Genomic DNA, 17,026 nt, shown 5'->3' with positions numbered 1-17,026 from the left:
ACCTCAGTACACTTCTGTACCTGTGGATACTCTGCCAGGAAGAAGGACTGCTGTGCTTCTACTAGGACTGACACTCTGCTGGACTGTTGCTCTGAAGGAACTGCTGCCCAGCTGTGCTGACCTGCTGCCCTCTTGCCTGGGTGAGAAGGACTGGACCTGCATCTCTTAAACCCAGACCCCAGAGTGACTCCAAGTGCTAGTTGGCTGGCCACCTGATCTGAAGCCTCAGGGACTTAAGAGGCTTCCAATTACATTGCATCTGCACCTGGACTCTGCCATCTGTGAGTCTACCTTGCCAAGTGGTGCCACCCCAGTCCTGGACTCATGAAAGTCGGTTTAATGTGCTCTGCCAGCCTCTGTGGACCCAGCAGAACTGTTACATCTCCTCTGCTGTGCGACGCATCCCAGAGAAGAATTGACACATCCCCGCTGCTGCGTGTATTGGACCTGTTGCAAAGACCTTCATCACCGCCATAGCCCGCTTCACCTCCGGAACCATCGCTGGGCATCATATCCTCGGTGCAGGCACTCGCTTAGCTCGTCAATGCAACCTCGACGATGATGCCATTCTCCCCATTTCAGTCTTGCAGCTCCTTGGAACCGCCACATCACTCCGACTGTGCGGCGCATCCACAACACCAGACCTCTCATCACAATCCTGTGAACAGATCCTTGATGATGACACAGGCCTTTCCATCACAGCCTTGGCACATTTGGAACCGACACATCACCTCGGCTGTGCGATGCATCTTCGACATGGACCTTCGTAATGCTCCGCAAACAAGGATTTAGGGTACTGTGTTCAGCGGGCCTAACTGGGTGTCTGTAGCTGTCTCCCTCTCCGTTGCGGCCAGCCTAAACTTGTGACTTTGTCTTGGTCCAGCACGACCAGATATTCATAGTTGGTGCTTTGTGCTTTAAAATTGCATAACTCCAGTTCTACTGATTGGAAGTTTGTCATTTCAGTCTTGTTATTAAAAATAGCTCTATTTTTTAACTTGGTGTGGGATCCTTTTTGTATTGTGTTTTCACTTTACTACTTTTTGAAGTGTTGCACATGTACTTTACACATTGGCTCTACATTTAGCCTTTCTGCTCTGTGCCAAGCTACAGGAGGGTTGAGCATAGGTTAATTTAGGGATGGCGTGTGCCTCACCTTGACAAGGATTGTGTATGATGATTGACCAGGGCTAAGAACCCAGTCTACCAACAACTCAATTTCTGACAGATAGTTACTACATATCACCTTTACCACAATAGCTTTACCACTCAGACTTTTCGCACAGTGAACCCTTTCTTTACAGGCATTTCACCATAATTTTCCTTTTGATGGTCCACCACTAGCGCTTATTTGGGGTGAATGGGTACTTGGGTGGTGGTAGGGGTGCTTTGACTTGGGCTGACACCATTGGTGCTTCTGTACAGACTGAACGGAGATGATGTGAGATCCAGTGAAGCCTTGCCTCACCAAGGCCATCACCTCAACTACTGCGGTTACACTTTCCCATTTCCTCTTTCTTCCATGTCTCATTCCTCTCTCTTCTCCATTGCCTTTTTTCCATTTTCCACTTCTGCCTCTCATCCCTCATCTCTCTCAGATTCTTTTACCCCTCCTCCTCTGCCAGTGTCCCATTCCTGCGTTTCTTTTCTATACACTTGATTATTTATCCTTGTGTTTCTCTCTTCTCTTCCAATCCTGTTTCCTTTACTCTTGTTCATTTTCTTCCTATTCTTCTTTTTTCTGTGACCACCACTTCACTATTCTCTATCTTATTTCTGCCCATCTCTTCTTTCCTCTGGTCTTATCTCTTTTTCCTCTCCTCTACTATCCTGCTTCCTCCTACTAGCTACAGATTCCTCTACTTTCTCTGCCCTCTTCTTTCTTCCTCTATACATATCTGACTGGACTGGTGGCAGTGGAAAAGCAGAATTGTCTGTTGGGAGTTTCTGTCTTCCTCATCTCGTGCAACAAACAGTGTCTCCTACTTTTGCTGATGTCGATGCACTTCTTAGACTTCTGCTCCTTTCCTCCATCTTCTGCTCTCTTTAAAAATAAAAATGTTTACTACTCTAGCATTCCTGTTTACACCATTCTGACTCCCTCTCTGCTATTTGTCCTCTTCATCTCCCTCCCCAGTGCTTTAAGTTAAATGAAAATGGTGGAGGGAGATCCTAAAGGGGTGTGAGCTAAAGACGTATGTAGGAAAATACCTCATCTTGCATGATCACCCCTGTTAGAAATTGGGTTGGTGGTTGACTAGGGTGTGAGCCCTTGTCAAGCAAACAGCCACAATCCCTTGCAGAGTGAACCACAAACAGCCAATAAATTAACCTCTGCTTTACCCTGGGTAGCTTGACAATGTGTATATTAAGGAGAACACAAAGAGTAAGAAAGTGAAAACACAACACCCAGAAAATCCCAAACCAATAGAAACATATGAGTGCATTTTAGTAAATGACAAAAATCCAATAAGTAGAAACAGAGTTATGACTTTTAAATTTTTTAGTGAAAATAGCACCAAAAAGCACAAAGCGCCAACTATGGATATCTGGTCATGCTGGAGTGGGTCAAAGTCACAATTTCAGGCCTACTGCGAAGGAGTGTAAGTTGGCTACAATCACCAGGTTAGGTCTGCTAAAGTTTAACCTTCTCAAATCCATGCCAACAGTCAGGTTTGCGGTGGAGGGGGCCACGAGGAGCAGGGAGAGCGTCATGGAAGGATGTCGAAGTAACACAAAGAGTAGGCTAGGTGTCGTGGACAGGTGTTGCTTGAGCTTTGCGATTGCGGTCCCAAGCAGTCGGTGGTGTAGCATAAAGGGTTGGGCTGATGGAGCTGGGTGTGAACGAGTCCCGTTTGTGGTCACAAAGAGCCTAAAACTTTGATTTCAGATCTCTGAGCAACACCAAGGATCCAGGACCTGAGGGGCACCTCTTGGTGGTCAGGAACGTACTTCAGCTGGGTCTAGGTGCTGGTACAGGATGTTGGGGAGCATTTTATGTCCCTGAGGCTCACATCAGGAGGCCAGCAGACCAGCCCATGGAGTTGCTCTGGAAGCCCTGAGTTCAAGATACAATTGCAGGTCCAGTTCTTCTTCCCAGGCAAGGAGACAGCAGAGATGAAAGACAGCAATTCAGCAAAGCAGCAGGTCAGCAGTACAGCAGAGTGGCAGTCTTTCCAGCAGCACAGCAGCCCTTCCTCCTGGCAGAGTATCCACAGGTACAGAAGTGTACTTAAGAGTTGGTGTCTGAGGTCCCCTTTTTATACTCTGGTGCCCTGGTTCTGGAAGGTGGGAAAAGCTTCTAGACAGAGGCTTTGAAGTACATAGAATATCCTGGCTCCCCTGCCCTGACTCCAAGATGTCTGCAGCGACAAGGTGAGGCTGTTGTAATATGTAATAAATGGGGGATTTGTGATACCAAGTCGATATGGCAGTTTAAAACAGCATTCAGGCTGCAGTGGCAGACTGGGACATGCTTTGAAGTGCTACTTAGGGGGGTGTCATAATAAGGGCAGCAGGCCCCTGGTAGCATTTAATTGACATGCTCTAGGTATCTAGTATACCACTCTAAAAGGGACTTACAAGTACATTAAATATGCCAATTGAGTATAAAGGTAACCACCCTAAGGCTGACAGGTCCAATAACCCCCATTTTGTTGGACTGATGCTGCTGTAAATTTGAGTCTGGGATTCAGCTAACCAGGACCCTGTGCATGTGCTCTGACCCTTCAACATGTCAAATTGGCTAAATCCCTCATTGGCACCATTAACTTACCTTTTAAGACCTAGCATATGGTACCCCATCTACAGAAGGCTTGTAAGATAACTGTCACTGATGGACTGGAGCACTTATTGTGCCGCCACAAAAGTGACAAGGTAAAACATGGCTTAAGGCCTTCAACTGCAGCCTGGCAGTGCAGTTTTAAAACTGCCATTTCAACCTGTCAAAATAAACCTTTTGGCAAGCCTAGACCTTTCTTTCTAATACTTAAAAGCCACCTCATGGCAGGCCTCAAATGCCCATAGACTAGGGTGCATGGTCTTTAAAATTAGGCCATGTATGTTTAATGTTTTTCATGCCCTAGCAGTGAAAAATCTCTAAAGTAATTTTTCACTGTGGCAAGGCTCACTCTCTCATAGGCTAACACTGCTTTACACTACTACATTTAATAAGTGCTGAATTTAGTTTGAGAAAGGCTAGTAAAATGGTTCATGGAATAATGTTAACAGTAATTTATAATGCAATCTAATGGTAAAGTCAGATTTTATATTACTAGGAAAGAATAGACACTTTTAGAAAGTTACTTGTTTTCTGCCAAGATCAAAAGACTCTCCTACTAGAGTCCAGTTGTCACCTGACCCTCTCTGGAGTGAGATGTGGACTGCAGCCAGACAGTGGACAAAGGGCTTTGGGTTGAGGAGGTGTCTTTCTTCCTTGAGCAGTTATGCCTGAGGGCTGTGTTTATCCCCTTCCTGAGCTTAAACTAATGCCTACCCTGTCACTGACAAATGTAGCTCACACCTAGGCATGCCTCATGTTTGTCCTTCTATTCAGACTGGCTCCAAACCCAGTGGGAAGGGGAGAGCTGCCCAGAACTGGTTTAGGGGGTAGATAATAAATTGTCCTCTACCCATCAGTGAGCGTTGGGCATAACAACGGTACCCATGGATACCTTCTTCAGAACACTACTGGACCTGAGGAAGACAGAAGAAGCACGGCAACTGCCGTGGATACCTATGAGGAGAACCCTAAGGCTGGACCTGCTCCCACTTGTACCCAGGACAAAGAAGTAGACTCCAGTGGTCAGTTGGCTGACCTCCTTTTAAGCCACAGGGACACAAAAGCTGCAAGAAGCCCACTCTCCTGGAAGAACCCAGCTGACCAGTTTCAATTGGACCTTGCCTGGACCCTGCTGATGGCTTCTGTTGGAGTGCGTTCTAACCCCCAAGTGCTGTTCCTGATGTCCTGGAACACTCGTCTGGTGTTGAAATATACTCCTCCTGCCTAAACATAAAACCTGGGACTTAGAAATGTTTGCTAATTTTTTGCCCGGTAAACCATTGTGGGAGCAGGACCGACCTGCCCGCTGATGTGCCTAGGGTACATTGTTGGTGCACCTGATTTCACTGCAGCTCCCCTACCTTCTCCATTACAGTAAATCTGATTCAGAGGGCCTGATGCTGACTGACATCAGATGATATTGAACCCTCTGCTACTACAACCTGCAGCCTTGCCCCACTGAGAAAATCCATCCTCCAGAAAAGAGTCTCAATCCAAATATAGAGAGCTTCACTGGGCACAATGCTGAGCAACCTCTGATTGACATCCATGGCTTCCTGGGCGCAAACTCAAGAGTTTTTCCCGCTTGGAGCTTTTCCTGACTTCCTCGAATGCTTTACTGAGACCTCGCCCTTTGTCAACCCAGCACGGATGAGCCAGTCTTTGGATCGAGTCTGCAGCTTTGCCCCACTGAGGACTCTATGCTCTTGGAAATTTTCTAGCTGCGAACGTTATTTTCTGAGCAGGACTAATCAGACGTGTGTATCTGACCCACGCTCCATCCATTAGCCTTGTCCTAGACTCTCTGTGGGATTTCTGTTATTGCGTTGAGACATATCACACAACAAGGAATGCACACTGAATGACTTAGCCAATGCTTATTAGAAGTATCATAAAAATGTGTAATAATGATTTTGTTGTGAATAATTATCATTGAAAATATTTTAATTCTAAAAATATGAGACTTGGAAGGAGGAGTGGTCTTCAGAGTGTTTTAGTCACTCCTTTCTCCCTTTCATGTTACTTTCCAGTCTCTCATACTTATGTCCTTTTTGTCCCTAGTTCGTTCTGAATTCCTTCATCTGCACGTCTCTCAAATCATCTCCTTCCTCTTCATCTCTCTCTTTTCACTCTGTTCTTGTGAATGTACCTCTTTGGATCATCTTCTCTCACTATGCTCTCTCATTCTCTCACACAAACAACTTGTTCTCTCTCATCACCTGAAAACACAGCCTTTTCTTTTCCTATGGTGATGTCAATATTTGACAGTGCCTCCTTCACACACTTACACATAAAATGGCTATTACAACTGTCACATATGTGACCATCTATCTGTGCAGTTTTCAGGGAGGCCAAGGATTGGATGAGCATGTACCTGAAAATCGTAATCACTCCTGTTCTCCAATTTGGAGCGCTGTGAAAAACGTATACTGGCTTATCCTCAATGCCAGAGCTCTCAATCGTGCCCCCAAAAGACACACAATTGATCCCCCATCATGAACACCCTTCCATACCCTGTAGTCGCCCAGACACCTAGAGACAACTCTGTTCACTGTATGTACGCTACATGAGTCCTATGATGCATTAAGAACAACAGAAACACAACACATGAGAAAAGCAAATATTTTTAGGGAACAGACAGAACTTGAATTAAAACGAGTGAAATGTAAACAGGGACTGCATCGCTGACATGCTATTACCATAAGGAATTTTACTGGATGTGCATGTATCTGAAAATCTTTATCACTCCTGTTCTCCGATATGGGGCACGTTGAAAAACGTATACTGGCTTATCCTCAATGCCAGAGCTCTCAATCGTGCCCCGTCATGAACACCCATCCATACCCAGTAGTCGCTCAGACACCTAGAGGCAACTCTGTTCACTGTATGTACTCTACATGAGTCCTATGTTTCATTAAAAACTACAGAAACACAACACATGAGAAAAGCAAATACATTTAGGGAACAGAACTTGATTTAAGACAAGTGAAATGTAAACAGGGACTGCATTACTGACATGCTATTACCATGAGGACTTTTCCAGTCATACTTACAAATGAGTGTTTTTGCCAGGAACGTTGAGGACATTATAACAAGGCTTGATATGGACCTGTTTCGATGTCAATGTTTAATTACTGCCAGGTCTGAGAGTGGAACTGGTCATTAGAGCACCACCCTCACCTTTTTTCTTTACTTTCTTGGTTCCTGTTGCAACCTTTTGCCCTATCTCTGTACCACCCATTCACCTTGTTAAATAATATTAGGACAGTGCAGCTATGAATCAGGTTTGGGGGAGAATGGAGGGCGAATCACACCAGACATCATGGTCTCAGGGAACCTTCATCCCAGAAACCTTTACTTTCTTGCCATGCCACACTGAAGAGCAGTGAAGTTGTGGAGTAGGTGTTTGCGGACAAGGCACCTCCCCTGCAGCACCTTGCAGGGTAGGATAGAGGCACTGTGAGGCTAGTTATGCCCAGCATTGTGAAACTCTAGTTAAGACAAGACCACAAGTCTGACATGCCTGGGGCACTCCGTCCATCATCTTGTTGTGTTTGCTCTGTTGGCCCTAAGTGGCCAAGGGTATGCCCAGACGTGGGTCCCTTGCTCGTGGTGTCATTGGATTCAAGCTAGTCTGGCTGATGAGGGGTGATACCCTGAAACCAGTCCCGAGATGCTTGTTTCCGGTCCAGGGAGCACCTGGCCTGGCAGTTCCGGCTGGACTGTTCCCATGAAGAGCAGGGTCAAGACTGATTTACATATGGCCAGGCGCTCCCGTCACTGGTAACAGTAGTTGGGTGGGGTGGGGTGGGGTGAGGCAGGGAAATGAGGGGAACGTGGGCAGAAGATGGAAAAGGGAAAGTAAAAGTAAACTAAAAAAATTAATAAAACCACTTACCTTGCTCTCGACACACTTCCCTCCAATCCTGCCCTAACACCGCCCCGCTGCTACACTGCTGTTACCTGTGCCGGCCGCACCTGCATATTGCTGGGCCCAAAATGGAGTGGCATTGTGAGTAAAAGAACGATGGATTAAACCCAGATCTCTTGCCTGGTGGTAAGAGGTTGAAAGGTTCCAGCACTCCATCCATCATCTTGTTGTGTTTGCTGTACCTGCCGATGGGCAGGACACTCTGGGGCCGATTCACAAAGGAACTCCGCACTCGAGATGGGGAGCCGCACTTGTGGCAGGGGCCCTGCATTTGTGGCGGGACCTCCGCAATGGGTAACTGCAGTATGGCGTTCCCACCACAAGTGCGGGACCCCTGCCACGACTGTGGGGCCTCCGCCACAGGTGCAGAGGCCCTTTGCGAATTCAAGCCCCCTGTGAGGCACTTAAGCTCACCCTCATGGCACTTGAAGCTGCGCCTTTGAGTCTGACAGCTGTGTCTCATGGGTTCATATGTTGTACATGGGCAAGAGACAACCATGTTCTCACTTCAATAATTTTACAAACCTGGACAGCCTTTCAAGCAAGCAGAATAAATTTGGCTGAAGGGCCCACTTAGGCAAGGGAGGCTGGGGACCCCGGACCCCGCAGGATCAGGCTGTGGGTCTTTTGCTGTGCACCTGATATCATCATTCCCAATTCAAGATGGTGGGTTTAAGTGAATTGCTATGGCTTCGGGCTTTTTTATTCCCTTGCAAACTTTCTTGATAGCATCTGCTTAACACACATTGTTTGCTCTGTGTGGGTGGCACCGTGGCTAGAAGGAGTTGTGAAAACACCAGTTAGCACCCAAGACCACTCCGCAACCCGACACTGAAACAGGTGTTTTTGCACCGTTTGAGTGCATTTACTCATTATCTGAGAATGAAAAGTAGGCCTGTTTACAGGAGAATTTACAGAATGGGCCTCCAACCTGCGCCTTGGAATTCTGCTGCATATGACTTACAGGAGGTACCAGGAGGGCGTCTTTGCCCTCCAAGGTCCCTCAAGAGTAAAGTGGACTGCATCCCCTAACCAGTAGTGTGCCAGGAGGTGGGTTTGCAGAGTGGTGGAGAAAGGGATGTGTGGCCTCTGAAGACCTCTTAGCAATCCCACTGTGTGGGACTTACTGAAGGTAACAGGAGGTAGTTGACCCCCAAGGACACCCTTGGGGGCAAATACCCCCCCTATTACCTTCAGTAAGTCCAAAACAGCAGGATTGCTGAGTTCTGATACCATGGCCCCTTTGTCCACCACTCTGCAAACATGCCTCCTGGCACGCTCTTGGTTGGAGGATGAAGTCCACTTCACTGCTGGAGGTCATTAGGGGCCAACTAGCCTACCTGTTACCTCCAGTAAGCCCTGCACAGTGGGATTGCTGCTCCCACCATCCCATAGCAAACTGCTATGTCCCAGGGGTGGGCACCCCAAGACATTGATGAAGCCAGCCCTGGGGGGTGGCGGTCCCCAGGTGCTTCACATGGTGGGCTGTGCAGCCCCCTCCAACATGATTAAAGCCAAAGGGAGGTGGTGGAACCCCCATGCATCTTTTCAATGTAGCCCCGGGGAGGTGGTGGTCCCCCGGGGCTGCATGAGGGCGGTAAAAGCCCAGGCAGGTGGCGGTCCTTAGGGCTAATACACCTTTTGTTTTTTTAAAAAAAAAGCCCCAGGGAAGTGGCGGTCCCAGGGGCTGTGGGGGGCCCGCATGGCCCCCTGCAATTAATGAACATAGCCCCGGGGAGGTGGCAGTCCCCGGGGCTGTGGGGGCCCTGTGGGAACCCCTCAGCAGAGAAAGGGGTTCAGGGTGTTTCTACTCTGCCCCCTTTTCCTGATTTTTATCCTTTTGTTACCTTTTATCTTGTGACTCGGTTGAACCGAGTCACAAGATGGCTGCCGCACGTCTTGGTTGGAGCTGTTGGCAGTCAATCAGGTTGCAGGCTCGATATCGGGAGGATTCATGGGTCCTCCATGGCCATATTTGTATATGTGAGAAATGTTTACAATTCTCAGGAACTACTCAACAGATTTACACCATTTAACCAAAATGGTGCTTTCTGAACTAAGAGCTGCCTTTTTGCCAAATTTGGTGTAATTCCGTTCAGCAGTTCCGGCTGTAGTGTGTCTAAAGTTTCCAATGGAAATTAACTTGGAGAAAATGCGTTTTGGGCACCCCCTTGTTTTTGGCCCCACTTGATGAATCACCTCGAAACTCTTAACACAGGAGCTGACCTGACCGCCCCATTAGTTTTGAAAATTTCGCAAAGATTTGTCAAACGGTGCCAAACATATTGACAAAATAAAAAAACGCTTTTTGAATAGAAACAAGGTCCTAACTATAACTACCTACTGGCGACCTTGGGGCACATTACCCCTCCTGTTACCTCCAGTAAGTCCGACAAAGCAGCATTGCTGAGAGATTGTCAGAGGCCACACCCCCTTCCTCCACCACTCTGCAAATGCACCTCCTGGTGTACTACTAGTACGGGGATGAAGTCCCCTTGGCAATTGAGGGTCCTTAGAGGCCAACCACCCCTCCTGTTAACTCCAGTAAGATGCTCACAGTGGGTTTGCTGAGAACTTTTTGGTGGCCACGCTCCCTTTCTCCACCACTCTGCAAACGCGCCTCCTGAGGCACTACTAGTTGAGGGATGAAGCCCCCTTGGCTCTTCAGGGTCCTTGGGGGCCATCAAGCCCTCCTGTTTCCTCCAGTAAGACCCACACAGCTGGATTGCTGAGAGGTTGTCAGAGGCCATTCTCTTAGTCTTGAGGCCGTCAAGAGTCAAGGGGACTTCATCCCCCAAGCACCAGTGCGCCAGGGGACGCGTTTGCAGAGTGGTGGAGAAAGAGGCATAGTTTCTGACAACCTCTTAGCAATCCCGCTGTTTGGGATTTTCTGGAGGTAACAAGAGGGGTTGTTTGTCCCCAAGGACCCTCAGGTGGTAAGGGGACTTCATTCCCCAACCAACAGTGCGCCAGGAGGTGCATTTGCAGAGTGGTGGAGAAAGGGGACGGGGTCTCCTGTGAGTTGTGGCTTTTTTTCCCTATTTTTTTTTTTGAGAGAGGGGAGCTGCCCCCTTCCCTGGACCATTTTTGGCCCACGGTACCCCATCCGCCAGAGTGAGGCCTTTTTTTAATGGGTATGGGGGCAGCGCAGTCCCCTCTGCGGACCCCACCCTCGGGTCTGGCCTTTTTTTTTTTTTTTCAAAATCCCCCAGGCAGATGGGGCAACGGTTCCCCCCTCCCGGGCCACTACTGGCACCAGGGACCCCATCCTCTGGTGCCTGCCCTCCCTTTTGGGTCCCCAGGTCCGACCTAGGGTACCCCTTGAAAATGTTTAGGGACCACAGGGGGGAACCTCAAGGCCCTCACGGTCCCTGCCACCTCCTCGCTTCCTGCAAGAGCTGGCATTGATTTCACATACAGGGAGCTGCTGGAAAGGCAGCTCACTGTCTGTGAAACCAATTCTGCTCCACTTTCAACAAGTATGAGTATTTTTCATGCTCTCACTTGTTGAACGTGGAGCAGTGTTTACTGTGGATTGACGGGAGCGGTGCTCCCACCAAGCCACAGCAAACAAGCTATGTCCTGGGGGGGAGCTCCCTGGGACATAGCAGAGCCGGTCCTGGGGTGTAATGGTCCAGAGGGCCATTAATGGCTCTTGGAGGGGGCCGGGTGGCCCCCCTCCACCAATGATTTTAGACCTGGGGACATGGTCCCTGGGGCGGTGACGGTCACCCTTCTTTGCTTACATTTTGCCCCGGGGGTAGTAGTCCCCAGGGCATGTGGGGGCCCTCTGCATTCCATTACAATATTTAGTCCCAAGGGTGGCAGTCCCCAGGGCTGCAGGGAAGGCCGTAGGGCCTCCTCCGCATTATTTTAAATTTAAATATCTGCCCCTGGGAGGTGTCAGTCACCGGGGCTGCTGGGGAGCGGCGACGCTCCCCTGCATAAATTTATGCTACTGCCCTGGGGAGGTGGCAGTCCCCAGGGCTTTAAATAGCCTGAGAAGGGGGTCCAGTGTGCTATATTTCCTATATTTCAACAATGCCCCCGGGACCTGGCCCACCCAGGGGCCAATTTCAAATGGAGCATGGGAGCCCACACTTCGCAATTTTTTTTTTCATTTTGGGGGGAGTCACAGATCCAGCATGACTTCTGCTGAAAACGTTTTAAAAAAATGTTTTTTTGGCCAGAACCCCCCGCCCAATAAAAAGGCCTAGAGGTTCAGGATGTTTCTACTCTGTCCGCTTTTCTTTTTATAAATCTTTTTTCTGTGACTCATTTATACTGAGTCACAAGATGGCTGCCAACACTTCCTGGTTTGAAGTGTTGGCAGCCAATCAGATCTCAGCACAAGATCGGGAGGGGTGGTGGATCCACCGTGTCCCTATATATACAACTGAGAATTTCTTTCAGTTTCTCCACAACTACTTAGCTGATTTACACCAAATCACAAAAAGGCACGTCCCTGAACGAACATCTACCTTTCTGCCAAATTGGTGTAATTCCTTTCAGCAGTTCGGGCTGTAGCTGTGTCTAAATGTCGTACCCGAATTAACATGGGGAAAATGCTCTTTTAAGCACCCTCTGATTCTCGGCCCTCGCCTGACGAGTCACCCCAAAATTTCTAGCAGCTGTTGTATTGACTGGTCCTGCATCTTTTTCTCCATTGAAGTAAGAGTGTGAAAAAACAAAAAAACGGTACCGCTATGGGTTTTTCTTTTAGCCCAAGCTATGCCTGTTTAGCCATGGGATACTGGGAGAAAGAAGTAGCATGGAGTGTGGAGAATGATAGAATGCTAAACAAAATAATCAGTTGGAACGATTTATCGATGACCTACTGATTATATGGGATGGCACAGCCGAGCAATTCCAGGAATACTTCGAAGTTCTAAACAACAGCAAAACACACTTGAAATTCACCTACGAAATGAGCAATACTCGAGTAGTTTTCCTGGATAGTGAAATTTACATTCAAAGCAACCAAATTCATACCACCCTCCTCAGGAAAAGTACAGCGACTAATGCTACTCTGGAAGCGTCAATCCCTGATTTCAAGTATCCCATATGGGGGATTTTTGAGAATTAGGCGAATCTGCAGCGAAGAGACAGAATGGAGGAAACATGGGAGCGACACTTTTGAACGCTTTAAGAAAAGAAAATACAACGTCAAGACAATAGGGAAATGCTGGGAAAGAACTGATAGCAAATCACGTGAAGAGTGTTTGGCCCCAAAACCAAAAGAGGAAGGGGCGGAAGAAGAACCAATTCGACTAATAACAGATTACTCACTGGAAAGTAAACAAATAACGAGAATTTTAAGAAAAAATTGGAAAATTTTACAACTGGACACCACAGTGAAACAAATAGTGGGAAAACATCCAGCAGTGACGGATAGAAGAGCCAAAAATTTAAAGGATCATTTGATCCACAGCCACTTCAAAGAAAAGAAGAAGGAAGGAACATGGCTCAACACGAAAGGCTTTGTGAAATGTCACATGTGTAAAGCTTGCCAAATCGCTAAACAAACAAAGGAAATAAAGATGAGCGAAAACAGAACATGGCAAATTCATCAATTGATAACATGCAAAACCCAATATACAGTATACATTGTGGAATGTCCGTGCCCCCTAAAATATGTGGGGAGCACCATCTTTGAACTAAAGAAGCAAATTTTGGAACACGTCAGGGCTACAATACATAAGGACAGAACAAATGCTGTAGCAAAACATATGGAGGACCATCACAAAGGAGACTGGAAACAATTGAGATTTTATGGCATTGACACGATCCCAAAGAAAGAACGAGGTGGGGATCGCGAAAAACAACTACGCCAAAAAGAATCGCGTTACATCTTGAAATTACGAACATTGCATCCACATGGGCTCAATCAGTCGGAAGAACTGTACATTCATCTGTAAGCAAAATGAAGGGCTGAAGGTGAATAACATAATATAAAAACAGAACAAGAGAAATAGAGCAAGAAAAAAGGAGAACGGTGAAGACATGAAAAATGAAAAAACCAGACTCAGAAAAATTAACAACCTAAAAGAAGGAAAAGAAAAAAGAAGGAAGGAAAGAATCATAACAGAATAAGGACAGAAGAAGAAATAAATCAATGGTCTCCCACGGAAGGGTAGAAAAACAAAGACAAAAAATAATAGACCTTTGCCTCCAGTAAAAGGAAGAAAGGAAAAAAGAGTAATTGACTTTAAGTGCACAAATAATTATTTCTGTCTATGGTTTTGATTGTGAAAATAATGTATTACTTGATTTATGTAATGTCACTTTCACGTTTTATTTAAAAAGACAAAAAAAAGAGAAAAAAGACAAAAACTACATCCTCCAGAAGGCATAGGGGTACTTTGAACCATGGCAGGAAATGATGTAATAGCCATTTGAATATATACATGGGTGTGCCCTTAAGCCAGGTTGATCGTGAGCAAGGAATCAGGCATTGCGAAACATGTTGATCTTGCCTAAACAGCCCGTTATTGTGAAGGATTAAAAAGTGCAAAAAAGGAAAAGAATACGAGAGTTCGTCCCGTTTTTATCTCTCCGGCTGGAGGGATTGGTGTGAGCAAGGGATACGTCCCGAAACGCGTTACGAGAAGGAAATAAATACCGAAGCCGGATGGCTGAAAGCATTTCCAGTGTCGGTGTCTGATTTGGAAAAGGTCGGATTTGGTTGGATATATATATATATATATATATATATATATATATATATATATATATATATATATATATATGTATGTATATATTATCTACTGGCGGTCGCCAGTAGATAGTTATAGTTAGGACCGTGTTTCCATAGGAAATCCGCAACATTCTATTTGGAATAACTTTGGCGCCGGTCGACGAATCCTCGCGAAATTTTCAAAACTAATGGGGCGCTACGCTCCGCTCCTACCCTGAAAGTCTCGGGGGGCTTCGTCAAGCGGGGGCTGAGAAAAAAGGGGGGTCCCAAAACGCGTTTTCCCCATGCATTTTTCCATAGGACCTTTAGACACAGCTACAGCCCGAACGGCTGAACAGAATTACTTGAAATTTGGCAGAGAGGTAGTCCTCAGGCCAAGGATGTGCCTTTTGTAGGTCTGGTGTAAGTCTGTTCAGTAGGTCCTGAGAAAATAGCATTTAAATCAATATATATATCTGTAAGCGCGCTCCGTGCGCTTACCGTAAGCTTACCGTACGCGTACGGTGCCGTGCGCTTGCTCAATTCTGATTGGTGGTTACATGACTGTAAACATTCGAATCGGTCGAAATCAGGAAGTGTCGGCCGCCATTTTCTGTCTCTCGCACTGAGAAACAAAGGTGGGGAACGTGAAACGGGGGCAACGAAGAGAGTTGCAGACCCCCTAGTGTTTGTCAGGGGGTCCAAGAAGGACCCAAAAGTACGAAAAATAAATTTAATAATTTAAAAAAAAAATCGCGGGGTACGCGTACGGTAAGCTTACCGTACACGCACGGCAAAAAAAAAATAAAAAAAAAAATAAAGAAGTAACAATCACATTTATTAAATAAATTAAAGGACCCACAAGGGAGAAAAAAACAAATGTTACTGCGTAAAAAAATGCGAAGAGCGCACGCGCAACGTGGGCGCATAGTGAAAAACCAGAAAAAAAAATAAAAAATAAATACATAACTTAGCATTTAAAAAACCGTACAAATTCACTGAAAAAACCATAGGTTTCACACACATTATAGTTAGGATTATCATTTACAAAACCTTGCAAATTCACTTAAAAAACCATAGGTTTCACACATGTTATAGTTAGCTGTACATTTCACTCGTAAAAAACCAATGAAATTCCACGTTATAGTTAGATCAGGTAACTATAACTTGCGCGACCGCAATCCACAATGTGTAATTTCAGATGTCATCATTGATGTCATGAGTGATGTCACTGACCATGTCATGAGTGATGTACTATGTGACGTCATCAGCAGTTTATTGTGGGCACGCAAGTTATAGTTACCTGATCTAACTATAACGTGGAATTTCATTGGTTTTTTACGAGTGAAATGTACAGCTAACTATAACATGTGTGAAACCTATGGTTTTTTAAGTGAATATATATATATATATATATATATATATATATATATATATATATATATATATATATATATATATATATATATATATATAAAATTATCTACTGGCGATTGCCAGTAGATAGTAGTTAGGACCGTGTTTCCATAGGAAATCCGCAACATTCTATTTGGAATACCTTTGGCGCCGGTTGACGAATCCTCGCGAAATTTTCAAAATAGGTGGGGCGCTCCGCTCCGCTCCTACCCTGAAAGTCTCGGGGGGGATTCGTCAAGCGGGGGCTGAGAAAAAAGGGGGGTCCCAAAACGCGTTTTCCCCATGCAATTTTCCATAGGGACCTTTAGTCCAAGGTACAGCCCGAACGGCTGAACAGAATTACTTGAAATTTGGCAAAGAGGTAGTCCTCAGGTCAGGCATGTGCCTTTTGCATATATGGTGTCAATCTGTTCAGTAGTTCCTGAGAAAATCAAAAGTAAAATCACATACATATCTGGGCGGAGCCTAACCACACATCTCATCGTGAGATCTGATTGGCTGTCAGTACTTCATCCAAGAAGTGTTGGCAGCCATCTTGGGACCAATATACATGATAGCACCTCATTAAAAAGCATTGCAGTTAACAGAAGGTTTTAAGACTTTAGTTACATTATAAATCATTTGTTGATGGTACCATACTCATTTTAGGAATTGTGGTGTGTTCTAAGGTGATTTTACCATGTGAAAAAGCCTTCTGCTGTGATATCATGAACCATGTTTGAGAGAAAACTATTTTCTCATACTTTTCCCACAGAGGTTTGGAAGGTGATCTATAAGCTAAACTGAGAGCATATTTTCTGTAAATTCACATTATCTTTCTCAGTCATGTAAGAATGAAGTCTGACATTCTCAGTCAAACATGTACATCCAACAAGGGCAGAGACTGTCAGTTGATTCCTTTGTGTTCTACTGCAGCTTCCCAGAGTGCTCTAAAGAACAACTAGAGCGCTAACAGTCTTACTTATGACAAAAGTATGGCACACCTGAAGCCATCTTGATTGGAATAAAGTGGTAACACTTAAAACATTTAATTTACAAAAGGAACAAAATGAGGGGGCTCATTTTGCCATATAAATTATGATTAGTGCTGCAGAAAGAAAAACTAGGGCACATTTAGACTTCTGAAATCCTCTTTTATTTCATAAAAACATTCTGACATGCAGACTGAAACATGCACTTTAAATACCAGCAGCAGACTTGCCTGGTGAGCAGTAGCTTTACT

The sequence above is a fragment of the Triturus cristatus genome, chromosome 4_2, assembly GCF_964204655.1.
Source record: "Triturus cristatus chromosome 4_2, aTriCri1.1, whole genome shotgun sequence".
Lineage (NCBI taxonomy): Eukaryota > Metazoa > Chordata > Amphibia > Caudata > Salamandridae > Triturus > Triturus cristatus.
Note: the sequence above shows the minus strand (reverse complement) of the source record.